At 44.4% G+C, this 27,448-nt stretch overlaps 1 long non-coding RNA gene across 1 annotated transcript in view; it reads left to right on the top strand.

The window, feature by feature from the left end:
- The first annotated feature begins 306 nt into the window (after window positions 1-306).
- LOC107534138 (uncharacterized) overlaps window positions 307-27,448 on the top strand; it is a 65,827-nt gene continuing 38,685 nt past the window's right edge. The window contains exons 1-3 of the long non-coding RNA XR_001602937.2: window positions 307-1,225; window positions 1,479-1,571; window positions 14,001-14,111. This is a non-coding gene — a long non-coding RNA (uncharacterized LOC107534138). The remainder of the gene's footprint in view (window positions 1,226-1,478; window positions 1,572-14,000; window positions 14,112-27,448) is intronic.

The following is a 27,448-nucleotide window of genomic DNA, read 5'->3' as shown; positions in this document are numbered from 1 at the left end:
GGCTAATTACCATGCACTACAGTTGTGATTTTTCTTATTGGAAAAGTGTGCTGCACACTAATTTGTGGGAGTTTTATTTGCTCACGACATTGTATTCTATTGACGTGTTTCTAATTGTGCTAATTTACTGATCCTACAATGTGGTCACTTGCTCAGAAATTACAATTAATTGAAACATTTTCCATTTATTTATCTCTCCTCTCTCTCTCTCTCTCTCTCTCTCTCTCTCTCTCTCTCTCTCTCTCTATATATATATATATATATATATATATATATATATATATATATATATATGTAGTAAAAGAAAACTCTAAGTCTTAAACTAAGCTATAAAGTAATGGAGAAGATTTTTAAAAATTAACTGAATAATTTAATCTTTGACATTAAACAGAATCTTATAAAGCACTTAATTCAAAGGGATATTGTGCAACATAGAATGTCCTGAATTCCATTTTTAATTTCCTAGAAACTAAATTTAGACAGATTTTATTTTTAGTGCAGTTTCTTTCAATGGTGAACCTCTTTGACTTACTCTAATGAAGGTCACGGACAAATCGATTTTTCAAGGTCAGCTGTTCCTTCATGATTTTGACAACCTGAGGGGAATATCCCAAGTTACAGAGCTCAGCTGTTTTATAGACTTTCTTTGTGATTGGAATATAAGACAACCAAAAGTAGACATGAAAGGGGTCACTTGATTCTGAAAGTTTTGCTGCTGTAGTTACGGATTGGCTCACATGCGGATAAACACGCTGGGCCCCGCATTGTTAGCCCTGCTGTATATTTTGCTTTGGCTTCTTAAGAGAACAGGATGTGACGGGGAGAAATATACATTTTCAACCTGTTTTTTCCCTGGAGAAAATACATCTTATTTCTATGATCTAGGATAACCCTGCTGAAACGGCAATATATCAACACTGTGGTGTAACCCTGTGCAGCGTCTTGGCTCAACCCCAGGATTGGGGTCGTCTGATAATTTATTTACATTCTACCCACATCTCCAAGTATTTCTCCATGAAGTTTTCATTTTTAATTTTTTGAGACTAAAATAGAGCCAGTCAATTATTTACTCTATTTTTCTTCATTTATCATGGGCACAGATGATTTCAACAACGATGGAAATATAATTGTCAGTACGCTTTTCCATTCCACGAAACGGACACCGTCGAATCCCAAGAAGAGGCTCGGGGGCGCACGGAGCTGAATGTCTTTTGACGATGGTTTGGTGAGTGAAAGGAAAGCCGGGACTCACAGATGTCACAGGGGTGAGCGCTGCTCCTGCACTCGGGCTGAGAAGTCCTGTGAAAGCCAAGGGGTGGTTTAAGATGTGCTAATAGAGGCTCCTGCGGGGAGTCGGGCATCAGGAGCCACCTGGAGCACGTGCGGGAGCTCGGAGCCGGCAGTGCGGCAGCTGGGCCCACGTCAAGGGAGCGGCTTTCATCGCGCTTGTTTTGATGTGTGCGTTTCCCCTGCCACAGGCGCCCGGGAAGACGGCTGAGCACGGCAATGAATGGTGCCCATTACCTGATATTCATACTCGTGACAACAGAGGGAAGAATCACAACACAACAGTAAGCAAAAAAATTGATACACAAATTAGTTTAAGTTGCTGCAGTAGGAAAAATCTTGAAAACCAACTGGCGATACTTGAATGTAAGTGAGAAGGGAAGCAGAATCGTTTCATGTTTGACCATAAATGTCCTTCTCCTGGTATAATATCGAGTCTCCGTGATTATTTTGAAAGCAGGGCCACATTTAAAAATACAGTTTGAACCTAAAGAGCAAAAGGTTGTTCTCTCTGATGTGAGACTTAATGTAAAACTCTGATTAGGGAAAATATGAGGAGCCTGTGGTTGGATCCAACCCATTTCTTTCCTTCTTAAATATGTTTTTATTGATTTTAGGGAGAGAGGGATAGAAACATCAATGATGAGAGTCATTGATCAGCTGCCTCCTGCGCACCCCCTACTGGGGATCGAGCCCGCGGCCCCCTGGTTCATAGGTTGACACTCAGCCACTGAGCCACACCAGCGCGGCCCAACCTGTTTCAGTGTCGGGTAGAGACCACGTTTCCTGCAGCAGCGCTGAAACTGTTGGGCCGCTGGATGAGTGTGCAGGCCTTCCTAGCACTTGATGTGGCTTTGTAGTACCACTTCATATCCGGTATTGTGATCCCTCCAACTCTATTCCTCTTTCTCAAGACTGCTGCAGCTATTCGGGGGTCTTTTTTGGCTCCATATAAATTTTTGGAGTACTTGTTCTAGATCTGTGAAATTGATAGGAGTTGCTTAGAATCTATAGATTGCTTTGGGTAGCGTCGTCATTTTAATGACGTTGCTTCTACCAATCCATGAGCACGGTATATGCTTCCACTTGTTTATATCTTCCTCTATATAAAAGAGAGTAATTCCAATTATTTCTTTGAGGGAGACACTAGAAAAAGCTTAAGAACACTTGCTTACTAAAAATAAAATCATCAGACTTAAAGGAGGAAAAATATTGTACCCATTACCTCTAGTGACTACTCATGTCTACATTCTGTTACTCCAACAGAGGGGACTGGAAAAGGGCTATAATCTTACGTGTTTCTGTTTTTGCCTTAACTTTCCCCCCATGATGTTCTTATTGTGCTAAGCTAGCAGTTAATAACACAGATTCCCCGGCTAGGAAAATTCAAATTTAATCTGAAAAGAACAGCCTTTCAAATAAACATATTATCTAAATAACTACTTGGTAAAAGAAAAAATTTCTCTATGGAACAGTTTCTGAATCCTTTGGTTCAAATTTTAATTTTTTTTTTTTTAAACAAGTTGCATTTCTGTAGTGGAGATTTGCCATTTGGTTTTTTAAAATCACTTACAGTTTAAGCCACTGATTCATGACTCATGCAGAGCAGTAAACCTAAGTCCCCAGTGAAAGACAGCAAGAGCTTAGTTCTCAGAGGAAATGGAGCCGCGGCTTGTTTGTCTTGGAGAGCGCTCTCGTCATAATTTTTACTCTGCACTTATATTTTGTGGGCAGTTTCGTCTTCTGTTTTTCCTATTCTCAGGTAGAATTAAAAAAACACCCCCACAAAAACACCACCACCAACAAAAAACCAGAGACAGAAGAAGAAAAAGGACCCTGCTCACTGGTCCTGGTAAAGTTCTTAGAGGATTCAAGTCCTGTCCAGGTGGAGGTGCAGACGTGGTTCCCACCGGGGCAGGGGACTGAGGCAATACGGGGCATGTCCCTGAGCAGGAAGGCAAGAAACACATTCCCCTGAATGCCCCCCGCCCCGGGCCCTAAGCCAGCAAGCCCTCTACCAGCTAACTATGGAGACGACAGGCTGCCTGCTTGGAAGAGCCCGGTCCTGCTCCAAGGAGGAGCCGCTGGGGGAGGAGGGAGCGTCACAGAGCGGGGGATGCTGTGGCCTGTCGCTCAGGTGCGAGGGCTTCGAGAAAGCCCACACGGCCTGGAACCCGTCAAAGGCAGCTACCCGGATGGCAGAAGGCGCCGCGAGCCTGGCTTCCCGGACGGCGAGAGGCACCGGGCGGCCGCCGGAGCAGCCCAGGGCCTGGCGGGGTGGCCAGGCCGCCCTTCGGGTTGCTTTGCTTTCTCGGACGGGACGCGGGCTGCCTCTCACGCCTGAGCGCGGTGGCGCCCACGGAGGGGCGGGGGTGACTGTTCTCTCGCCTGGAAAATAAGGGTGGGAGTGGACCGAGGGGCTGAACCAAGACACAGTGTCGGGGAACACTCGGACCTAATGGTCTGAGGACGAGGGTCAGCTCCCGCTTGACACCGGGTGGTTGCTGGGCGCCTGCCTTCACGGAGGGCCGCGTCGGAGGACGTGGGTGAAGGCCTCTGTGCAGAGTGACAGGAAACGTCGCTGTGAAGCGCGGCTCTCGGTCAGACCCGGGCTGCAGTTCGCTCCTGAAGACGCCGAGCGTGCGGCAAGTCCGCTCACTTACCAGTTCCCTGGGCTCGGTCCTTCTCAGACGGGCTTTGTTTAAGGTCCCATCCAAGCTGATGAGCTGTTCTCTCCAAAACCCAGATCCGACCTCACTGCTACTTAATGAAAAATCTCCACCAGTTCCCCGCAGGCTTCAGGATGAGGCCAAACGCGACGCCTGACACGCCAGCGCTCCTGACCCGCGCCCGCCCCGGTGGCCTCTTGCTCACACTGAACATGAGCCCGCACGTCCGGGAGGCAAAGGCCCGCAGCGCTCCTTACCTAGGAGCCCCTCGCGCGAATTCTCACGGCCCCTCAGCCGTCCCTCTGCGGCCCTCGGCCCTGGGCAGTCGTCACTCCGTGGGCAGCTTCAGAGAATGTCCCTACTCCAGGGCCCTGGGAAGTTTCTACAGCACCGGCCACAGTCCATTGTGTTTACCTTTCTCTCTCTGCTGGAGTAAAGTTCTGTTACGATACAAGCCAAATCTATTTACTTTTGTAGACCCATTATCAAAGTTAGTATACACAATAAACCAAAAATTAATTGAATTTACTTAAAAAGAGAAACTGGAAAATCCACCCAAATTAGTTTCCTCCTACTGCATTACCCGCTGATTTCTTTCTCACCACCTACCATCATGGTAAATTGCATCTTTGTTTTTGTTTATCTGCTGATCCACTTATTTACTGTCTACGTCCATCCCCCACCACCACTAGGTTGTACGCTCCGTGAGGTCAAGGAACGTTCTCCATGCTGTTAGCTGCTGGGTACCCGCACCCACGATGGTGCTGGGAAGACAGTAAGAACTCGAAATAATTTTGCTTAAAGGCAGAAGCTGGTTAAGGAAACCAAGAATGAGTGTTCATAGATTTAGAAAGAGAAATAGGTGATGTGTTTAAATAAGAAATAAAATATTTTATTAACGTGTCATATTTGACTTTAAAAACAAATACACATATTTTGAGGGAAGCACAAAACAACAACAATAAACCCAAATCTCGACAGAAGAAATAAAAATGTCTTCCAGTTTTTCTCTGTTACCTACAGGACACCGACTTGGCAGCTGCTGTTACAAATGGGAAAAAAAAAAAGAAAAAGATTGTCATGCAGAAGGTTTATGTTCTTGCGATTGATGGACATTTCCGCCTATTATAATCACAAATAAAATTTCTACTGTCTCATGAGCAATAGGCCGCGAATCTTAGGAATCTGCTTCCAAGAGTTCACCTCCCAATTCCACCCGCCAGTAAGGGTAGAAGGACTGCTCCCTGTGGGGGGGGCCCTGTGCCGGGCGGCGAGGCTGGAGGAGCGACAGGGATCAGGGAAGAGAGCACATCCATCGTGCTACGTGACTTACGACTCGACCTGATCCTTGGCGTAGCTGACGGCGGGCCGGCGGGCTAAGCCTACCTGGCGGACCTGGGCTTCCAGTGCTGCGCGCAAGGGTGCAGGTGTCCTGAGCAGGTGCACAGCGTTCTGCTCATAAACAGGAGACATTAAACCTGGGGCAAGGCTTATTTTGCTGCATTATAGAAATTTCACAGACCTATAGAAACTACACGAAATGTTGCCTTAGGGAGAGCTATTCGTTCCGTGTCTCTTCAAACCCTGCAGATCAAGAGAACAATGGGCTCCTTCCAATTTGTGCCATGAGGTTTCTCTTCCTTAAACATTAAGATGAAATATAATAATACCCCCCCAGTCCGTTAGAGTATCATTTTATTTGCATCAGTGGGTCTGAAAAATGTTGTACTTGAAACCTCAAAAAAATACACGTATATGGAAATCATATCATGCTGTGTTTTTTTCTAAAACACTTATAAACACCGTTGGAGTCACAGTATCATAATGGAAACTTGCTGTTAGTTTTCAGTCGACGATGTGAAGAGCTGGGAGCTCGGGCTGCACTGGGAATTAGCTTGTGCAAGCTCCAGAAATCCATTATTTAGGGTGTGGCAAGATTTGAAGAAGGCTTGTCATCCAAAAACAAGGACCAACTGGCAGAGGAGTGCTGTCCTGTGGAAGTGGCCGCCTTCTATGGAAATTAATCCCATATGAGAAATGCATGTGAAGAAACCCGGCATAGTTTTCATCTTGCCCCAACCAGGTTTGAATAAGAAGTCACTCAGTAACTTGTTTCACAAAAAATGCTTTAGTTTGAATGTCTACCCTTATGGTGTTTATTAAAACATCCCGGGGCCACTAGGAAGCTTCATGATAGAGCTAACTCACTGCTGTGTGTGAGGCACTGGATCTCAGAGAGAGACACCATTTATTGTTAATAGCTTCTGTGCTTCCCACAGTTCATGTCATCGTTTATTGTGTATGAACTGAAACATGCAATAATCTCTTGTGTGTGTTCTATTAGACACAAATACGCTGCATTTATCTAACACTTGTTTTGGAGATTGATCGTATGAAGGTGGAGAATTCCCTATCCACAATGTAGAAGTGATTTTCTTGTTTGCTGATAAAAATCTCTGCACTTGGGTGTGCCTATGGGCCACAACTAGATTGGAAAACTAATTTAACTGCCATCTAAACAAGGTTTATAAACCAGTTTTATAATGCTCCCTACTTTGTGCTTCCAAGGCTAAAACACAATTTTACTTTATTTTTTCCTCAACCCTCTAATGTAGTCCTTAAATGAAAAGGCAGCCCATTGCTGATTCACTAAATCAAACATTGTGTCCCAGACTCCCCAGTAATCACCATTTTGCTGCCAGAGATCATCCACAGTCATCAGGTTCAGAATCACTTAAATGCAGAATATTCGAAGAGCTATCCTTTGAGATATCTGGCACCATTTTTTAAAACATTAGTTTATAGTAAAGTTCAGTATCTAAAGCCAAAATCAGTAGCCTTTGTTGAGGAAAACAGTAGTCTATGGAATGTTACCAGTTTACATCCCGTATATATTTTCATTTTGGAACATGGCCATTTTTCAGATGTCCATAATTTGAGCTCGGTGTTTTTTTAATGCAGTGGTTCTCAAACTTCCACATGTGTCAGAATCACCTGGAGGGCTTATTAAATCCATACTTCAGGGCTCTACCCAAGAGTTTCTCTTTCAATAGATCTGAAACTGTTGGGGGCAGAAATATTAATCCTGCTCTGTGAACTGTGATCATTCTGTGCTAAGTAGAAAAAGCACTTTCTAACCTGGCTGGGAGTTGTACGCCCCTGGACATTTGGAATGTGATCCATTTTCTTTAACTGCCTATCATTATGGAAAGATTAACAACCTTGTTCCCAAAACAAAGGGGTCCCAGAGGGGCCCCACCTTTTTGCAACCCCCAGCCCGCATTTCCTGTAACCTGTAAACCATTATACCCAGTCTTATGCCTTTTGCCCACTTCCCCCATGTAATCTTTGTCCTTCTACCCAATATAAGGAACTGACTTATGAGGGCAGATAGAGCAGATTTGATGTGGACAAATCCTGCTGCTCTCTCCCATTCTACCAGTATTATTGGAATAAACGCTTATATATGATTCAGCCTTGTCTCTGCTTAATCGGCTGAAGTAGTGACAAGTAGCCTGGACCCATTGTGTCCGGTTTCAAAACGATATGTTGGTATATTTAAGAAATTTCTACATGACACTGATGCTCTCCCCAGTCTGGGACTGCACTCTGAGATCCACTGTTCAGCATGACCCTGGTAGAAAGCATTAACGTGATTCAGAAGTTAACGGGACAACAAAAAGTATTTTCTCTGGAAAAAATTTCTTAATAATTTTAAGAAAATAATTCAGTCTTCTCCCACTAGTTCTGGAGCCAGCACTTTCACAGGGCTTTCCAATGTTTCTTTGCTTGTCTGTTTCCCTAACTTGATGTATATTACTTGAGGACAAGAACTGTGTTTTGTTCACCATAATATCCTCAAGATGCATTAAATTTCAACAGAGCATAATGTATAACAGGTTTATTGATATATTAGAAGAACAGAAAATGAGGGCAGATCTTCCTTTTACACTTTGCTTAGACAACATTTCACCATTTGGTATTGTCATTTGAATGCTAGAGTGATCTTAGAAAGTGTGATATGGAGCCAGAAAAGTAAAAGAAAAAATGCAAAATCCACTCTGATGTCACTTAATATCTTAAAAGAGCCAAAGAAACTCAAAAAACAAAAAAAAACAAAAAACACACCACCCTGCCATATGAAGAAAGTTAGCTAATTTAAGAGTGGGTGCCAAATTCTTTCAATGAAAGGAAGAATTTAGTGAAGTGTAACTTAACTGTAGACCCAAAGCCAAATGCCACTTCATTTGCAGCTCTGTCTGTCCTTGATGATCTTCAGAGTAATGTTCCCAGATGTCTTCACCTTCAGCCCTCACACTGGCCATGATCTGTGGTTGAGAAACAACCCTGACTAACTAGGGAGGGTCGTTTCTAAGAATTTGTCTTGAAAGGGAACCCCAAATTACTTAGATTGACATAATTGGTTTCTCAAGTGGATTTTTTTTTTTTAATCCTGGGGAAAATGTAGAGTTAAATTAAGAAGTAATGAACCAAATCAAATTGATAAATTTAATGTTTTGTGATAAGGAATTACCTATGCATTCTTGATAACTTAAGAACTTGTAATAGAATTAAAGAGAATTTAGCCTGGTAAATTATTGAACAGATTTCAATTGAAGCATGTGATTGAATGATGGATTTTGGTGGTTGTTTTTATTTGGGAGCTATGAGAATGTGATGTACTAAAGGGTACTGTATCATTTAAGATAACATAAGACCATATCCATAAATTTAATGTTTTGGCTGTGCAAGCAGTATTTAACTACTTGGGTACATTTTATTTGTTAGTCAAAAAGTGTGAGATACTTAAGGAAATAAAAAATGCTGAATTTATAAAGGCAGCTCGGATGTTTAAGTAAGGCGGCTTGCTCAAGTTATGAAACCTCTCAGCAGTGATTTTTTTTTAAAGAAAATTTTAATTCACTGCTTCCAGTTTATGACAGTTCAAATAAATCAAATTAGGCATTGGAGAGTTCTCATTAACATAATTATTGTAGTGAATCTATTTAGCATACATTAAATTAATATTCTATATGGAAAGTAAACATCTGTCTTTCACGTGTTTATAGAAAAGTAACAAAATTTGACCATTTTATTAGGCAACAGAACAAAAACTCAAGTTCCCAAAGTAATAATGGTGCAGACAAAATTTTTTGATCACTACGGAAAAGTAGATTTCAACTAAAAACAAAACACCACTCTATAGGATCCGTTAAAAAACATCTCATATTTAGTTGGAATTAACACAAAATTGGGCAGTATATAAAAAATCAAAACATAAGAACCAAGGGGGCCTGGAGGCTGGGTGAAGTACAAGTTTCCAGTTATAGAGTAAATAGTCCCGAAGATATAACGTACGGCACAGGGAACGGTCCATAATCTCGTAATAACTTGGTGCTGTGACAGATGGTTACTAGACTTCCCATGGCGGTCACATCGTAAGGTATAGAAATGTACAATCACTATGCTGTACACCTGAAACCAATATAATATTGCATGTCAACTATACTTTAATAAAAATATATTAAAAAATAAATTAAAAAAACACACAAAAAGAATCAGCGCCCATTACTGGGAAGGAGTTGTCAGTGGAACGAACAAATCTAAAGGACCCTGTTCCTGCTCGAACTGGAGCTGGCCTTCCCGCGGGAACGGATGTGCGAAGGGTCCGCGGCTCACGGCCTCGCGTGGACGCCTGAAAACCCCAGGCACTCTGCCGTCTGCACTGCTCCTCAGAGGAGCTTGCAGGAGCAACACATGAATATATAATACCAATTTTCCTGTCGGAATGGATTTTTGAAATTCAGGTACTCTAACTGTTGCATTGTTGTAGTGAAAATAACCCCAGTTTTGGAAATGGACAGAACTGGGCTGGAATCTTCCTTTTCTGCTGCTTCACTTTATCACCCTGAGCAAGGTACTCAAGCTGAGACACAGGGCCGATTTAAAAAAATATATATATATGTGAAATGCTTGGCAAGCATCTGATACATGTTGGTGCCCAAGAGAGTAATTTTCTTGGAAGTCCAAAAGAAAAATTTGGAGTACGTTTTAATAGGAATGGAACAAGTAGGCAGATCCCAGCAAGGCCAACACTTCCTTTCACTTCATAAATATCACAGTAGCTGAACAATAAATATTTCTTCTCTCTCTCAAGATGGAAGAGACAAATTATGGCACTTTTTGGTGCTGTAGAGATGTGATGAAAGGTAATCATTATGCTATGTTATAGTTTAATCTTTCCCTACAAAAATATTACACATTCATCTTTGAGGTTATTGTTCAAAACTCAAAAGCTATGTTGTTTTAATATGCACTTGGTGGTAATACCCGCCAGTGTTGACTCTGAACTTTAGAACTATGACCGATCATCATGTGACATGCGTGTTGTTTTATGTACCACGCCGTGAGACGTTAGGTTGCCTTACGTTGTAGTGCATTGTCCTCGGGGCGCCACGGTGACCAGAGATGTGAAGAATTCTCCTGCGTGTGACTAATAGCTTAAGTCGATTCCTGACATTTCTTCCTGTAGACGAGGTTGCGAAGTTTCTCTGCTCTCTCAAGTCTTGTTTACTGTAACCAGGAGGCAGAATTTCCAAACAAGCCCCGGCGTTTACAGCACTTGAGAAGCATGTGGCCCCCATTCCGGTCCCTGTCAAGCGTGTGCTCCACCTGCTTCCCGGCTTTGGCTTCCACGGGTTAGTTTGGCCACAACACAAGTGTCAGCATATGAGAAGTGAGATGCCACAGGCCAGGTGACATGCCAGTGCTAAAGAGCTGGGACATGGCAGGGCATCTTTGTGTACATAAAAAGGCCACATGCCACACCAAAATGTGGCAGCCACTTCTCCCAAATTAAATGAATAATATTTCTTTCATTATGTTCTCACAAACATGTTGTAAAACAATAAGACTTGAGCTACACTAAGTCCATATTTCGGGATTTCAAATGAATGACAAGTGAATATTCATGTTTCTTTCTGACTTGAATAACAGGTAGAACTTTTAAAAAAACAACATGTTTGCCCTGGTTTGGGTGGTTCCGTTGGCTGGAGCATCCTCCCGTATACCAAAAAGGGTTGCGGGTTCAATCCCTGGTCGGGGAGTGTATGGGAGTCAACCAACCCATGTTTCTCTCTCACATCGATGTGTGTCTCTCTCTCTCCCTTCCTTTCTCTCTAAGATCAATTTAAAAAACATGCTTATGTATGACTTAAGAATTACTTTTTCGAAGCAAGAAGTCATGACATGGCCAAATACTGCAGAACAGTAAATAACATTTTTTTTTTTTTTTTGGTCTAATAAAGCAGTAGAGAACTTAACTAGAATAAATATTGCAGGACATCATACTGTTCCTCCTAACGACCTCTGAATTTTGTGCTTCTATACGCTGTCACCAGGCTGCAAATGCAACTGCAGCTGAATTCATTTCAAGTGTTGGCAGAAAACGACGAAGGAAAATAGTTATACTTACAATTCCATCGAGTCTAGTGTGGGCTACGGAATTCATACCTGTGCACTGTCGGGAACCCTAAGGTGTTTCCTGAGTCCCGACTATATTGCTGAATAAGTATGGGAACGTAAAAGTTAAATAAAATTTCTATGCTTTATTTTTTTTCATCTTAAAAATGGAAGGCCTGATTGAATGCTAAAATACTTCTGAACTTTTTGAAGAGCTGGTAATGAGGAATTCAGAAATCCTGAAAGAATCTAAAGGGCTTTTGTCTCTGCTGTATAAATTTTAAATAAAATAATCGTGAAATTTGTGACTATTAGCATTTTTTTCTAGCGTAATATATTTTTAAACTTACATTTTTATTTATTTATTTTAATATATCTTTATTAATTTCAGAGAGGAAGGGAGAGGGAGAGAGAGAGAGAAACATCAATGATGAGAGTCATTGATCGGCTGCCTCCTGCGCGCCCCCAACTGGGGATCGAGCCCGCAACCCGGGCCTGTGCCCTGACTGGGGATCGAACCCTGATCGCCTGGATCCTAGGTTGACACTCAACCGCTGAGCCACGCCCGGCCGGGCTAAGCTTACATTTTTAAATTTATTTTTTTAATCTGTTTAGCTGCAAACCATGAACTTTCAAGGAGCAGAATACATCTAGTTATATTCTCTGTAATAGATTTTACATGTGAGAAGTGACCCAAAGAGGGATTAAAAAGAACAAAACTTATATTAATATGTGGAGAGCTGTAAAACTTCCTTCTGTAATTTAGACTCACATCCTGTAGTTCTTCACTCTCACAGCTACTCCCTAACGTTCCTAAAGTAGGTCACCGTATCTCCGTGTGGGACTAAGGGTATTCTGCAGGCCCACAGTCCAGTTTTAGTAATTAAAAATATATATATGTTTTTATTGATTTCACAGAGAGGAGGGGAGGGGGAGAGAGAGAGAGAAACATCAAATGATGAGAGTCATTGATGGGCTGCCTCCTGCACGCCCCCTGCTGGGGACCGAGCCCACAACCTGGGCCTGTGCCCTGACCGGGAATCGAACTGTAACCCCCTGGTTCATGGGTCAGTGCTCAACCACTGAGCCATGCCGGCCGGGCATAGTCCAGTTTCAGATCAATGGACTCATGGTGCTGTGCTGTCTGTTGCAGCCAAGTATCTCCCCCTCCACCAGGAAAGCAGTGTCTTCGTTGTTTACATAAAAGAAAGGCCCCTGGTTCTGAGCTATGCACGCTCACAATGTTATGTTTCCTAATAAACGTACTTTGGGGAGTTTATTTATTCCCATTCTGTTTGCTGAGTAAATTACTGCTTTTAAAAGTTACGCTTCCCCAGAGAACAATAAGAAGAAGGTCCCAGTTATCTTTACCCAAATTCTGAGCCATTTTTAGTATCTTTTAAGCCCAGAGTCTGAATAAGAATGCCATCGGTGTGAAAGAGTGCCAAAATAGGTTTAAATTTCGGGCACTGCCTCTTGAATACACAGACTCAGAGAATAGTGAGGGGAATCTTGAGACCTTGTGGAGACAGCTTTATGAGAGCTTAAGTATTAGCACTCGCCTGGCCCGCGTGGCTCGGTGGTTGAACGTTGACCTATGAACCAGGAGGTCAGGGTTCGATTCCTGGTCAGGGCACATGCCGGGGTTGTGGGCTCGATCCCCAGCAGGGGGCGTGCAGGAGGCAGCCGATCAATGACTCTCATCATTGATGTTTCTATCTCAGTTTTCCTGTATAGTGGGTTAACCATACTTTTAAAACTCAGATTTTTAAATGACATGTCAAAACTAAATGAAATCTTGAGAAAATTTCTATATTTACATATTGTCATAATTAGAGTCAATACTTTCTCTTCTTCCAGACAATTTTCAGAACATGTTGCATTCTTGGTTTTTGAAAAAATAATGTGATTTATTTTATTTAGGTAGCATTACTTGGGATTAATAAGTACTGAATTGAATAGGAATAAGTGAGATAAATTTATCATATCAAAGATTTTTATTTTCATTTATTGTTTTTATTTTTATAATGCCCTGACAAGTGGTAACTCAAGGTAGCAGGTTGCGATTTTTACCGCAACATAATACTCATAAAATATGTATTTAGAAGAGCCCATATCAGGCACCTTCTGTAAATCTAACCCTAAAATGTAAAGCGGTAACCTGGCAATAGTTATAAATATGTAAAGATGCAGGAGTGATTTTCAAAGGTATTTCCTGCTCCATATTTTTCCTTAGAACTGAAAAGAACTTAAACATATCAATTTGGTACATGTATCTTTTCTCCCAGGCATCAATTTTCTTGGAAATAAATTTGAGAAGTAGAAAAAATAATTTACTCTGTGCATGGATATTTGCTGTAAGGACTTTCACCACGATGGAAAGGTAATAGAAAGGTTAAGTAGGAGACAGGCGTCATTGCTGTAGTTTGTAAACTGATGTGATAACCTCGTGTTTAATGTTTTTTGGAGTAAAAGGTGAAAGCTAAAGGGAGAAATGTTACTTGGAGATAAAGGAAATCATATGCTAAGAATGTGTATAAATATGACTGAGAATTAACTTGAATGTTTTTTATTAATTGATAGGCTGGTGTAACAGGGCAATGAAATAATGAAGGTATCCTAGCAACCGTATTTTCGCAACTGTGGGCTGTAAGAGTGTGATGACTGTTAGCCACATTTTATCAACTCAGGAGGGTAAGCAAAGATAATTTCAATTAACAAAACCTTTCTGCACACAGAACACAATGTAGGTTTGATTACACCTCTTAACAGGATTTTTTAATTTATAAAAAATGGTATACCTAGATGAATACATTATTATAAGTTGATAATATTCCAGTTCTGAGTAGTAGTAAGACAGCCTATCATTTATTTAGTGAGTATAAAATCTGGAAAAAATCTTGAGTAAATTCGCAAAGGCCTGTCCATATTATGAGATTTGTTTTTAGTATAAAATACTAAAATGTAAAATAGGTATTTACTTATAAGTTCATATTTCTCTTTTTGTGAGCTTTGTTATTTCAACAATACCAAAATGAAAACATTATATAGCATTGTTTCTTTATTGTTTAAAGTATTACAGATGTCCCCCCTTTTTCCCCCTTTGACCCTGTCCATCCCCCTCCTCTACCCCCAAGTCCTTGCAAGCCAAGGTCCGCTTTTCCTAGCCCAGGCCCAGAGGCAGGTCAGGCCAAGAGTCAAAGCACCCAGAGACCCGCCCCTGCCTGCAGGCTGACCGATGGTCTCAGTCACTTAAGGAGCCTCAGGCTGTAGAGCTCAGCAGGGCGTTAACCCCCCAGGTGGGGCCAGGAAGGTTTCCAGCAGGCGGGGCAGTTACTCCCCCCAGGCTAACGCTGCATTGATGGGAAAGGCCTGCCCGAGAAAGGCGTCCGCTGCCATCTGGGGCAGTGGCTCAGCACAGGGACCCCGCGGCTGTCCTCTCAGCTCTCCCCAGAGCCACCGCCCTGGACTCTTCTCACACCGTCCAGGCCACTCTGCCTCCCACTGCTGGAGACAAGGTGAGTGGTGCACCCCGAATTTTGTGTGTTGGCTGTTTAAAAGGGCGTCTGCCCTCCCAGCCGTCTCTCCCTGGCAGACAGAGACCCGGCTGCTTTTCAGAACCAGTGTTCTGTGGGCCCCTGTGTCAGGTCTGTGCTCTGGGCTGGGGAGCCCCGCCCGGGGTGTAGGCCCCGGAGCCCTCAGTGGGAGCCCCCGCAGCTGAGATCTCCCTCCGGGCCTTCAGCTGCTGCCTGTGGGAGCCCCGCCAGGCCGCTCGGGCCTCCACCTTCCTGCCCGTCTTGATGTGACCTTTTTTTCTGTGCTTGGCCATGAGGGTGTCTCCAGCTTGTCGTCAGCTGGTCATTCAGGATGGTTTTTCTCTAGTTTAGTTGTCATTCCAGTGTGGGCCTGGGAGGACGTCAGCGTAGCTTCCACTTGATTCGCCGCCCTCTTGGAGCCTTGTGTTGATTTGATATTTCTAAACACTGGGTTTATTTCTCTCCTTTAAAACTATCTTCTGTGGTCTTCTCTCCCATATTCTGAATGTATCCAAATACTGTTCCTCAAGTGAGTTAAAATTGATTCAAGGAATACTTAATGGGTACCTACTCTTTGCCTAATTGAGAGATCCACATAGAAAAATCATAAATATACTTGTTCAAATTTTCTCAGTTTTCATCTCCTCTGATTTACTATAGAAATAATTGATCTCTCCAGGTCCTATCAGGAAAACAGAAACCTCTGTGTCTACCTGAAACAAGTAGAAAGGGACTTGCTACAGATACCTTGTGCTTACCAACCTGCGGGAGGGGCGCCTTGCGGTCTAGCCTGCCTCAGTCTGTTTGAGCTGCTGTAACGAAATGCCACGTGCTGGGTGACTTATACCAACAAACCCCACAGCTCTGGAAGCTGTGAAGTCCAAGGTCAAGGAGCCAGGAGATTCGGCCTGGTGAGAGGCTGCCTCCTGCCCTGTGGATGGGCATGTTCACACGGTGCCCTCACGTGGCAGACGGTCTCTCTTGTAAGGGCACTGAGACCATTCGTAAGGACTTTGCTTCAGTGACCTAAGGACCTGCCAAAGGTCATACCTTCAAATACCATGACATCGGGCTTAGGTTTCAACGCATGAGTTTTAGGGGGAAACACTATTCTATGGCAGCCCTGAGAAACTTTAGGCAGATAAAACCTGGTCTGCTTTGGAGATATTTGTTACACTACACCTGGAACTCAGCGAGTTAACCCCAAGCCATCTGGAACACTCAGCTGTTCCGAATAACTCATTTCTAGGGAGTTGTGTAGAGCTGAGGACTTAACGTACGAGTTTTCACATAATGTGAATAGAAATGTGACTATTTGTAACAGTTAAACTCTCAATTTCCATAAATGAAAGAAAGCGAAGCATGAAATTTATCATGACTCAGTTTTTTGGTTTTGTTTTTACTGTTTCTGCAGAATGGCACTTGCATATTTTGGGAGCTTTTGAATAGGTGCTTCTACAGAATTCAGCAGGCGACAGTTAAATACACACGATAGCATGTGCAGAGGATGAATCGTGCTGTTTCCCAGTTGTTGGCTTTTCAGGATCGCTATTGAAGTAGAGATGCAAAAACTCTCTTGTGACACTTGCATCAGCCATCAGACTGGTGGCTTTTAGAGCGCGCCGGCTTTGAGAAGCCTTTGACGAAGCACCTTGAAACAGCTTGCCGTGAAAATGGAGCAAAAGGAAGGCAGATGCCTGGGAAAGAATGTTTTTTCTTTTAGCAAACATATGACAGGGTGGGCTCTGTGCCCAAGCTTGGGAATTGAGAATTCTCATTGACATCAAAAAGAAGCGGTGTTGTTGTTTTTTCATAAGACTGCTGAATTAGGCCTTAGATTTGAATAAAATTGTCATTCTGGTCCTTGTTTCCTCTCTCTCTCTTTTTCTGCACCCTTATTTCGTAGGCATTTTCTTTGTAAAATCGGTGTCACTCTTTTCATGTTGAATAATTATGTCTTTCTGGATGTTTCCAGAAAGGTTAGATCTAATGGGTTCCTGGGAAAACACAAGCAGTGGTAACTTTCTTATCAGGCAGAAAGTGGTAGAAGACAGGCCTAGGGCTGTCTTTCATCAAGGTAATATTTATGGCTAAGCAAATCAACATTTCAGCTCTGCAAATCCTAAATTTGTTGCCAGACAGTATCTGGAGATTGTTTTGTATGTTTTGATTAAATACAGATTCCTTGAACTTTTTCTTTTAACAAAACCAGAATCTGGTGTTAGTTTTTGTTCCTTGTTTTTTTTTTTTTCCTAGTTAGTACTTGGGATGCATGAAATGTCTAATTAATGACTCACATTACTGAGTGTAAAGAGCCTCTTTCCTAAGATCACAGTCACCCAAATTAGTTTCTCTGCAGTTCGTAATTAAGCAAACAGTAAAGATATTTAAAAAATGAGCATTTGAATTTATGACGTTTTCTGATAGGAAAAAACGCAAAAAAAGAATAAGCGGTGTTTTTTTTTAAGGTAATAAATTGTATGTTTCTAGATGAGTGCTTTTTTGTGTGTTCAACTGAAAGTATATTCTTTGTACACTTAATCCACATAAACGGAGTGCATCCTGTGTTCCAGACGCTGTAGTCGATCCTGAGAGTACAAGCGGAGTGTCCGGGGGGCTCTGGTGCGATGGAGGCAGGGAGTTGAACAGCGAGGGCTGGGAAGCGAGGTGCGAGCCGAGGCACGGGCTTTCGGAAGGTACAGAGAGGTCTCTAGCAAGTGGGGACAGAGGCCTGGCTTCCTAGAGAAGAGTGTTAGAAAAGGCCAGGAAAGAAAACTGGAGAAATTATCTGACCAAATTACAGGCCAGAATAACTGGAGGAGACTTTCTGACAGGCCTCGGGCCGCGCACCCATCCCGTGTGGGGACCCAGGGGCGCAGTGCGCTTGCCATGGAGCCCGTGGCGGACTGGGAAGCGCTGGGAAGGGCTGGGAAGGGCTGGGAAGGGCTGGGAAGCAGCATTTTTGCCATGAAAAGAGCATTTCCCCAGCGAGAGGAAATAAAACAAGAGAACTGTTTCCTTGTGAGAGTCGTAGCCCAGAAGGCTGTTCATAAACCCAGGTGGCCCAGGCCCAGGCCCCAGGGAGGAGCGTCCGGTGAGGCTGTGGAGGGGACGGCCCTTAGCAGGGGCGCACGTGGACTGTCAGCGGGATGGCCGCTGGCACCGCCCGAGGGACGCCCACAGTCCAAAAGCCACACAAAACGTGGAAACAAGTAGTAGTGCGGGTGGGCAGCTCATTGGAAACCAAACTATAGCTGGCCGCGAAGGCCACGATGGGAATTCTTAATATTGCCTATGAGGTCTGATAGTTTGGACAAACTTGAATTTTTAAAAGATGTTTATGACAGCAGGGTGGAGCGTGAACGGCGTGGAGATGAGTCCAATGCGAGGGGGAGACTCTGCAAAGGTAGAGACGCGGGAAGGAGCGGGGAGGAGAGGCGAGCTCGCATCGGGCACTAACTGGTCTCGGGCCTTTGCGTTCGGACTGGAACCCACAGCACCAGCTCCCAACTCTCTGGCCTTCAGATTTGAACTGGAACTTCACCCCCAGCTCCCTGAGGCCTCCAGCCTGCAGGTGGCGGAGCGTGGGAGCCCTGTCCCCATAACTGCACGAGCCAGTCTCTCATAATAAATCTCCATTCTGTTCCGTCTCTCTGGAGAACCCTGGCTGCTGCCGTGTTTGATAGAAACTGGTAGAGAGGAAAGTGAAAGGCGGCTAACAAGTCCCAGGCTCCTTTTCAAGGTTCTGGAGTTCGATAGTGGTGATGCCCAACCTTGTACATATACTAATATTTATTCATTTCAGATATGATGGCACGCGATTTATACCTCAATAGATTAAAAAAATTTTCTTGTAAAGATCTTAATAGTATTTGGCTCCAGATACAGGTTTTACATCCAAGTGATAAGGCCTTGGGATGCTTCACTTGTATGAGCTCATCTTAGGCCGTGCGAGTAAACACTGTTTACACAGGCCTGAGTTTTTGTCAAGTTTGCAGAAGTGAGATATTTTCACTGCGGTTAGTTTACACCAGTGTCCCTTTCTGCTCCGATGCCTCCTTCAGCTCCTGCTTGTGGTGGTGGTGGTGGGGGGGCGTTAGCATGGCTGAGGGGGTTTTGGGGATATGCCTAAAAGGAAGTTTAATAAGTGTAACTGCTCTATCGAGGCCACGATTGACCCGAGATCCAGGGAAGAATCTTAATGTCACACTAAGTTCTAGGAAAGGCACCTCTAGTCATCTTGGTGTACAGACGCTTCCAGGAATACTCCTGTTTACCCTGTGCCCAATTTACCCTGTGCCATGGCCCAAATTTCAGGGCCAGAGGTTGATTTAAAAATGGATGTGACCGCCCAGCTGGTGTGGCTCAGTGGTTGAGCATCGACCCATAAACCTGAAGGTCATAGTTCGGTTCCCAGTCAGGACACATGCCTGGGTTACAGGCTCGATCCCCAGTAGGGGGCATGATTGTCTTTCATCATTGATGTTTCTCTCTCCCCACCCCCTTCCTCTCTCTGAAATCAATAAAAACATTAAAAAACAAACAAAGAAACCAAAAAACCCAAAACAGATGCGACCTACGATAGAAGGAAGTGGGTGATGGATGAGTCAGGAGCTCATCAGTGGAAAATCCTTACAAATCTTTCAGCTCATATATGAAATAAAATTGATAGAAGTTCTCTTATAAGAATTTATATCATTTTACTATGATTTTGAACCTAAAAAATAAGTTTTCTAAATTATCAGTGATATAAAAACATTAACAACAAATTTCACTTAGCCACGCTAGAAAAAAACAGAATTACCTGTCTCTTCTCTCCAAAGAAAGTGACACACATTGTTCTATGAAGGAAAACAACAAAAAAAAAATGCAGCCAAAATATGAAGGGAGGGAGTGTTAGAGAATATCACAGGCAGTTAATAAAAAAAAAATTATGTGATTCTTCTAAATTGTGTTAGACTTTCAAATGTCTAATTCGTTGTGACTTCTTTTTTTTTATACAAAATACACATTAACATTGACTACTAGTTTCGCAGTATTTTTCTCCAGGAGACCACTGCCAACGGCGCAGCTTTGGAGCTCACGGAGCCTGGATCTGCTGCGAGGTGGCTCTTGGCACACACTCGGTATTATGTGCTCACTGCCCTCTCACGGCGGAGGGACGTCCACGAGGATGGTGAGCGCCACAGGGCACGCACGCCTGGGATGAGCCAGGTCACGGCCTGGATGGCCACGCACATGCGCAAGTAGCACATTCCCCTCTTCAAACCTGACTTAATTTAAAAAAAAAGAGTAACAAAAATTAAGCAAACTGGAATATTCCTGTTCTCTGAAAGCTGAAGACCTGATTTCTCTGTCACCCTGAACCAGAGGGACAAAACCCGCGTGGGCTATTCTGATTCTTTGCATGTACCCTGGACATTCCGTCAAGAATTTGGGATGTAGACCCTGTCCCCGAAGGTATGCATTTGGTGCCTAAAATGCTCTTGTCATTACAGAGATTTTTAGAACTATGCAAAACCACCTTTCCAATACATCGGTGTCTTTATTAGAGTTGTCGAAAGCTTTGCCGTTGTCGTGTATTTAATAACCTGAATTAGGAAAGTGCAGATGGAGGTGGGAGGCAGACACCTCCCAGGCTTACCTTGGATATGGATCCCACAGACATACGAGAAGCGGAAAGGGAATTAAAAAAATGATTCCATATGAACATTTCCATATTATTCCAGATGGCTCCCCAAAAGAGTTTTGTTAGGGAAGTTATATTTACACAGGAGAGACTTTTTAAAGGGATATCTATGAAGGTGGAAAGAGAAGCGTTTTCTGTATCGGTCGTTGCCTTGGGCCTTCCTGGTCCCGAGGAATCCTGTAGAAGGCGCGGTTTTCGGGGCCTGAGCTCAGCTGGTAACAACGTGGGCGCAGCCAGTGTAGACGCTGGGGACATACAGGGACGGGGCTTTCAGAGGGCCACGGGTGGTGTGTCCGCCAGGAGGGGAGGCCTGAGGACAGATCCTCCGCGGGGGCGGGCAGGGATGCCTCGCATCGGCCCAAGTCTAAAGGAACCCTCTGGACTTGCTCCCCGAGCTGAAGCTCCGGGTAGTTTCAGCTTCCCCAGCGCAGAGCGAGGGCGGGGTGCAGGGGGACGGGGGGCCAAACGCGCCCCCTCTGGATTTTCCTGAAGAGCCCGCTGCCCTGCTGGCTCGCGCGCGTGCAAGAGGCGCCCCACAGGGAGCCTTCAGGAGGTCGGAAGGAGGGGTGCCCGAGGGACACGCCGCGCTCCTCGCTGGCCTGGGGCACAGCCTGCGCCCCCGAGCACCCACTCCTGCGCGCTGGCTGTGGGGGCGAGCCTGTGCGGCCCGGCGGGGTGCGCGGGGCCGCGGGCCACAGGGAGTGAGGGCTGCACCGAGGCCTGCGCGGGGACCGCGGTTACCCCAGGGCCAGGGCACCCCTGCTGCGCGGGCGACGCAGGAGCGGTGTGCAAAGAGTCCCTTTAATGCTTCCGTCTTCAGCCTTACCCCCTTTGTACTCTCTCCGAATAGTCAGGTAACACAGCTTTTGGCACATGAATGTCACTCAGCACTTTTTTTTTAAATTTATTTAATGATTTTTATTAAATTTATCAGGGTGGCATTGGTGAATAAAATGACATAGGTTTCAAGTGTATATGTAGTTCTATGATACATGGTCTGTGTATTGCGTTGGGGGCCCGCCGCCCAAAGACAAATCCTCCTTGGTCACCATGTATCCGATCCTCTTTCCCCCGACTACCCTCCCGCCCCCTTCCCTCTGGCTGTTGTCTGCGTCTATGAGATTTTCTTTGTTTATCTCCCTTGTTCATTTGTTGCTTTCAGTTTTTTGTCCCACGTAGGAGCGAAATCGTATGGCTCTTAGCTTGTCCTGTCCGACTTACTTTGCGTAGCCTGATATTATCAGGGTGCATCCATGTTGTTGCAAATGACGGTGTTTCACCTTTTTTATGGCTGAGTAGTATTCCGTCGTGTACAGGTCCCACATCTTCATCCAGTCCTCTATTAGAAGGACTCTTTGGCCCGGCCGGGTGGGGCTCCGTGGTTGAGCCTCGACCTAGGATCCAGGCGATCGCGGTTCGATTCCGGGTCAGGGCACAGGCCCGGGTTGTGGGCTCGATCAATGACTCTCATCATTAATGTTTCTCTCTCTCTCCCTCTCCCTTCCTCTCTCTGAAATCAATCTATATATATTAAAAAAATATATGTATATTTTAAAAAAGGATCCTGGTTGTTTCCATGCCTTGGCCGCCGTGAATGATGCTGCAGTGACCACAGGGGTGCAAATACCTTTGCGAATTAATTTTTTTTGGTGCTCAGGCAGACACCCAGAAGAGGGGTTGCTGGGTCCTGCGGTAACTCTGTTCTTGACTTCGGCCGTCCCGGCGCGTCCCACCGGCGGGCCCTTTCTCCCAGCCCCTCCAGCGCTTGTTACCGCCCGTCGCCTTGGTAACAGCCACACTCAGCTCTTCTCCGTCTCGAGAGTGGCAGCAGAAGCTCAGCATTGAAGATACGGGCAGGAAAGCGATGACAGATTTTATCCCGTAAAACAAAGCCTTTAAAAGTCAGGGGTTTTGCTTTCACGTGGCGCACAGAACAGATGCTCTGTTCTTACTGCGAAAGCCTGCAGTGTCCTTCTTGTCACCGTGGTGTCATTTCACCTGGAAGGACAGAGGTAACCACAAAGACAGGAGGTTTCCTAATGCCCTCGAATAACGCGACCCCATTTCTCAATTGATGGAGGGACTGAGCTGTAGTTCAGCTTCCCACTGTTGAGAAATCTACATATCCTATTATTGAAAACATACGTTTTTAACAAATCAAGCCACGGGGCCTGGCGCGGTTAGCCTGGGGTGTTCGTTCCTTGAATTCCCTTGGCTGTGGATACTCAGCTTCCCCTTTTCTACTTCCCCAGATGCTGCCCATTTCCCAGTTATAAGCTTTACCTCGCTCATGTTTATTTTAGCTTGTTTGCGTGAAAGTAGACACCATACAGTGACGAGAATCACATTCTGAGCCTAAATGCTTAACACTTAACAGGGATTTTAACTAAGAAACCCAGTGATGTCAACGGTACAAGCACCTGTCACTTCTAGATGGCTCCCTTTGCTTTAGTGGAGGTCAGAAAGGCAAAATTATGTTTTCAAGGAAACCTTCCCACAATGCAATTTTTAGAGAAGGTTGATAAGTAGAAAATGAAAATAAATGATGACAGTAGGAAAATAAAAGTGCTGTTAAGTTGATACACCTTATATTTTTTATTTATTAAATTGCCATCCTGTCCTTACTCTACGTGGGACAGTGGTTACGAAATTATTACATGACAGTTTATAGACAGACGTGAAAGGGAGCATTTTATGATGTAAAAAAAAGTGTTAATACCAAAAATGCAAGTTAAGAAAGTTAAGAATTTTATTTTAAGTAAAATTAATGTGTTTTTTTTGTTCCTAGGGTGATTGATTTAAATCTGTAAACAAGCCCTAGGCAGTTTGGCTCAGTGGTTTGAGCACTGGCCTGCAGTCTGAAGGGTCCTGGGTTCGATTCCTGGTCAAGGGCATGTAGCTTGGTTGCAGGCTCGATCCCCAGCCCCATGGTGCGTGTGCAGGAGGCAACCAATCGATGTGTCTCTCTCACATCGAGGTTTCTCTCTCTTTCTCTCTCTCCCTCTCTCCCTTCCACTCTATCTGAAAAGCAATGGAAAAAATATCCTCAGGTGGAGATTAAAAATAAATAATAAAAATAAATAAATAAACAAATAAATGACATCTACAAACAAAATTTAAACTTAAGATACAAAGTGAACAATCAACGGGTGCAGTTCATACCGGTATGTACAAAGCGAATGTGTAATGTTTGTTCGCCGTGTAATTTTTCTTTGCGTAACGACACCAAAACCATCCTAAGCAACTCGGTTCCTGGGTCAGGATTGCACTGGCGGGATGACTGGAGTCAAAGACTATTGTATTGGATTTCTCACTAAAATCTGAGGAAGGCAATAATCTCACACACATTTTGAGTGTGCCATATGCCAAGTATGTGTTCCGATGACCTCATAGCACAAACCCGGCCTCCTGGTGGTCTCCAAGCCCATGTCAATTCACATAGAAGCGAACACAGCCGCCCGCCCCGCCAGGTTTCTCTGCGACAGGAGCACATTCCGCTCGCTGGGGGGAAGGCCAGGTGGCGCCTATTGTATTGTAACCGTTATCTCTGAGCGAATAGCTGCAAAATGTTATATGGAATCGCTGTAGATTATTGTAGCATCTGAGCTTTAGCGCTGAGCGACAATTGTTCCCTCTATTGCGTGACCATGATCTTGAAAGTTTTCATTTGATTCCAATCATGGGGAAGCTTGATGACATGCCGAGTCGGGGAAATCACGAAGCCGACTCTTCAGCAGTCCTGGGCAGGCCGTAGGACTGTGTGAACCACAGTTCAGACAAATAAGATCCGACACACGCTCATGTCATTTGGTTTCAGCGGGAATCGGGCCTTTATTCAGAGGCACAATGAGGCAACGACAGCAAACGCTCTCGTTCCACATTGTGACCAAGAAGCGCAGGTGCTGTTCCCTGTGGTCTGTAGTCTTTCATGGCTACAGACGGCATGCCCCGTTCGTGAACGCTGGGCACCAAGAAAAGAAATGGAAACTTGTCAGCGTAGGAAATATTTATATTCAGCCGAGGATGGAGCTGTGGGGCGGCATCGTTATAGTATCAGTTACAACGAAGAACCTGTGGCTTAAAATTTTTAACTTAAAACGTGAAAAGGGATTGTGGTCCTGGGGGTGCACGGACAGCCTGTAGCTTCAGCTTGGACAGGAATGACCCGTTTTTCCTCCACGTGTACCCACTAAATCTAGGTAGCACCTTGCCTGAAATGTTGATAAGTTTGAGATAGGATCAAGCACACATAAAAGCTGAACGGAGACTATAACTTCACCCTTTACATGTACAGGCTGGGAAAGAAGGGTCACTTTATGTCAGACCTGACAGGCAGTAACCAAATCTTTCTACCCTCATGAGCTCCTAGTGAAACGAAGAGTCAGCAGGTGATGGATTTGAAATACTGCTAAGAAACAGGCTTCACAGCAACAGCAAAACAAAACAAAAACGTGCGATTCCCTGAAAATTTCCAAAAAATACCAGTAAAGCAAGTAAAAAGGTTTTTGAAGAATATAATTTTATTATCAACCCCACCCCAATTGGTATCCACTCACCACGTGCTGAAAGGTTTTATACTAAGGAGGCTTAGGAGTTGAACCCGCCAAAGTAAGAGAACAAAGGAACTTCCAAATGTAAGAACCTCAGTGTATAAAGTGTCATGGCCCTACGTTGCTGTTAGGACTCAGGGCTAATTCTGATGATAGTGGAAAGTATTAGAATCGAGAGGCCTAAAATTTCCAACATCTTCTGGCCCCTACCTCCTTTCCTGCCTGAAACTCCCAAGAAGCAATGTACCCAGAGGCGGGAGCACATTCTATATTTAAATTTTGTGCCTTAATTCCTGCTGGCTGGCCACCCGTGTTCTGTCGCAAAGCTCTCTGGACATCTGAGCTGAGCACTTGGCTCAGGCTCGTGGCTCAGAAGACATCTCTGGATCCATTTGTCTCCATCTCAGCTGCAGCCGCCCACCCGAACCAGGGTTGGTGCTCACAGGGAAAGGGATTGGAAGGCATCGCCCGGGTGCCACCGTCAACCGGGAAGCTGGTACATTTGACTCCACCAGCGCTTCCCTCCCACCCCTGAGATTAGCTCTCCCGTCTCCCTGTCCCGAGTGCGAGAGGCGGGGAGGCCCAGAGCTCCCCTCCCGTCCAGAGGCCGGCTGCTGGTTTCCCATAGAAAACATGGTTATTTCAATTCCAGGGGCAGCTATGTCCTGTGAAAGCTAGAAAATAAAAAGGGTAGAGGTAAGACATGGTTCTCATTCTTCAAAGGACTCGGGTCTTGCTGGGAAATGAGCTCTGACTGTCACAGTGTCGTCAGAGCTTTACGTGTTTAGAACCACCTGCCGTGGGAAATCCCACGGGGAAGTCATGTGGAAGGGTGGTTTGGGGTGGCAAAAGCAGAGCGTTTGAGTGAGGTACTGAAGGACAAGACAATTTTAGGAAAGTATTAAGAGGAGTAGGTGTACTGTGTGACCAGGGAAGAAAGCAGAGGGTGTAGCTAGAGTTCGAGTAAGGCGATGGGAAAGCCCACGGTGTGGGCCGCGAGTGCTCTGGCCAAGGGTCTGGGGAGCGAGGAGGCGCCGGGGCTTAATACCTGGAAATGATTCAATAAAAGTGTTGTTGCCAATTCAGTAAGGTCTTGCCAAAAAATAAGAGTTTTATCTTTGAGGATGGGAACCGTGGAAGGTTTTGAAGAAGAGAAATGACACGATCAGGTCTTTGTTTAGCAGAGATGGTTCTGGCAACACCGTGAAAGACGGGTCAGGCGTGATAACGGATATGGGTAGAAAAACAGGAAGGTAACAGCTGCTGAGGATATAAACTGAGAGTGGGAGGGGCTGGGGGTCCAACGATACTGATTACTCGGTAGGCAGGGAGACTACCCGTAAATTAGGGGCACCAAAAATATATTTGGAATAACAACATTTATAAAGTTCCAAGAAGATATTAAAATTGTCCTTATAGGCAAAATTCCAATTTTGTTAGGAAAAAAAAAGAGCCACTCTTCTAGCCCATCACATACATCATCTAATTTACCTCTCAGATGTACTAGGAAATAAATGTCATTATGGGCACTTAATGGTTGGGGTTCAAAGATGTTCACTAACCTGCCTTACGATCTTACGATTGATTCCAACCACCACACTCTTCTGCTGGTCTCTAATCCCAACTACATCAAAGCCAACGTGGTATCTTTTTAAAAGAAAATAATAGTTAATGACCAACATTTTCTTGATGAGTTTCAGCAGAGCCCGAGGGAATGTTATGTCTTTCTTCTTTCATTGTAACCAAGGATAGCAAACCTTGACGCACTAAACAAGTGCAATTTACCTGGGCCGGCGGGCAAGGCGCAGTCTAACTGAAATCCCGATTCCATTGCGGAACGCCAACTTTAAAAGTATTTCTGGAAAAGTAGCAAACATGGCGTTTTGATAACTTACTATGAAAAAGAAAAGGTGGAGTTAAAACAACGCAGGAGGCATAAACAAAGAAAATGAACTTAAATCACTGCACTCTACTTTTTAAAAATAATACATATATTTTTTTCCTATTGAATTTCAGAGAAAGGAAGGGAGGGGGGAGAGAGAGAGAGAAACATCAATGATGAAAGAGTCATTGATCGGCCCCTGCTGGGGATCAAGCCCACAGCCCAGCCTGTGTCCTGAGTGGGAATCGAACCGTGACCTCCTGGTTCATAGGTCAACGCTCAACCACTGAGCCACGCCGGCCGGGCCCAAATATTTCTTCTTCACCCTTTTACTCCCAGTTTATTACCAAGAGACTCCCAATGCCCTTCTTTAA

The sequence above is a fragment of the Miniopterus natalensis genome, chromosome 16 (assembly GCF_054644295.1).
Source record: "Miniopterus natalensis isolate mMinNat1 chromosome 16, mMinNat1.hap1, whole genome shotgun sequence".
In the NCBI taxonomy this organism is placed as follows: Eukaryota; Metazoa; Chordata; class Mammalia; order Chiroptera; family Miniopteridae; genus Miniopterus; species Miniopterus natalensis.
The sequence above is the reverse complement of the archived record's forward strand: the minus strand, read 5'-3'. Positions and strand labels throughout refer to the sequence as shown.